The sequence below is a fragment of the Phyllostomus discolor genome, unplaced genomic scaffold (genome assembly GCF_004126475.2).
Source record: "Phyllostomus discolor isolate MPI-MPIP mPhyDis1 unplaced genomic scaffold, mPhyDis1.pri.v3 mPhyDis1_scaffold_14, whole genome shotgun sequence".
In the NCBI taxonomy this organism is placed as follows: domain Eukaryota; kingdom Metazoa; phylum Chordata; class Mammalia; order Chiroptera; family Phyllostomidae; genus Phyllostomus; species Phyllostomus discolor.
In genome coordinates, this window is record NW_023397500.1 from 1 (window position 1) to 1569 (window position 1569).

At 39.5% G+C, this 1569-nt stretch overlaps 1 non-coding gene across 1 annotated transcript; it reads left to right on the plus strand.

The window, feature by feature from the left end:
• The first annotated feature begins 897 nt into the window (after nucleotides 1-897).
• On the plus strand, nucleotides 898-1086 carry LOC114489353. The gene has a single exon (XR_003683863.1). It is a non-coding gene; the product is annotated as a U2 spliceosomal RNA (small nuclear RNA).
• The last annotated feature ends 483 nt before the right edge of the window (nucleotides 1087-1569 follow it).

Below are 1569 nucleotides of genomic sequence, written 5' to 3' on the forward strand. Positions count from 1 at the left end.
CGGGACCGGGGAGGGTCCGGCGCCAAGGTCTCTTGGGCGGCCATTGGTGGCGACGGGTAGTGCTCGTTTCCCGGCCTCGCAAGCCTGGGGCGGGGTGACACCGGCACAAATGCAGGGTCCTGCGGGTGCTGTCCGAATCTTAGGTGGAAGGTGGAGTGGGAGGAAAACGGGAAGGCCGAAGGTGGGCGGGTCTGAACCTCTGGCACGGAGGCGGTGTCTGGTTAGCGAGCATCCCTGGTCTAGTGGAGGTCCACTTCCCCTGAACTCTCCTTGACATGGGTAGAGGAGGAGAGGACTAAGGAGAAGAGGACTGTTGCTGTTCGTAATAATAGAAAGATGACCATTCTTATCTGATTTAATACTTAATTGCCTGTTTTCATTGAGTGAAAAACTGCAGTGCAAACAAAATAAAAGCTCAGAAGACAATGAAAGCTGATTAAAAGTGGTTTCTTAGATGAGCTCCTGTGTACAGTGTTTAGTTTCCTATGAGCACGGACTTGGAGAGCAAGTTTTAACGATGAGTTTTAGCAATTTGACCATTTAAAAGTGTTAAAAATGTTTTATCCTTAAAAATATTAATACATATGACCTTTGGAAACCAGATTATAGATCAGTGTCATTTAATATTTCATGCTCTCACTGCATAATAAAAGTGATTTTCAAATTATGTGCTGAAATGGAAGGCTTCAGTGTATTGTGATTGGTGCTTTTAAGGTAATACCTAAGGGTATAGTCTACATACGCCTTAATGAAAAAATGTCTTAAATCTCATCTTTATTGTTTTACAGGTGTCAAAAGGGGTACGATTTTCAACGATGTTAGCTTTGGGGAAATATTTCAGTATTTTTCGGGTCAGAGTAACTAATAAAGTAAGGATTCTTCAAAAAGCAATCTTTCCTTCCTTCTCGGCCTTTTGGCTGAGATCAAGTGTGGTATCTGTTCGTATCAGTTTAATATCTGATGTGTGCTCTCAGAGGACATTATATTCAATGGAATTTTGGAGCTGGGAGATGGAATAGGAGCTTGCTCCGTTCACTCAGTGCATCCAGCCTGTATTGCAGTACTTCTGGGAAGGGTGCACCCCCTGGGGAGGGGGACAAAGAAAAGTGAGCTTTTCGTGTTACAACTTCAGTTACTGTACTTGATGTTTGAAATCGAGTGTGCATGTGATGGAGCCATAAGTTTTTAAGAATTGTACTTAGAAGGTTCTTGAAAATTTAGTAATAAAATGGTGCATTTTAATTTGATTGATAGTTTTTATGTTATGGATTGCATTGTTCATTTAAACATGATTATTGTCTAACATTAAACATGAGAGAATGTGAAAATATTTTGAAAAGACCAAATAATAGATGATATTAATGCAGATACTTTTTGTTAACCATGTTGTCATTTTTGGGTGTCAAATGTAAATTCTGAGGAAGTTGCTACTAGATTATTAGCATATTTTACATAGGAAGTCTGCATTTTCCAGTTTATAGTTAGTCTTATTGTTGCAGTTTTTTAAAGATTTTATTTATTTTTAGAGATAGAGGAAGGGAATGAGAAATAGGATTCTTCATTGCTAGA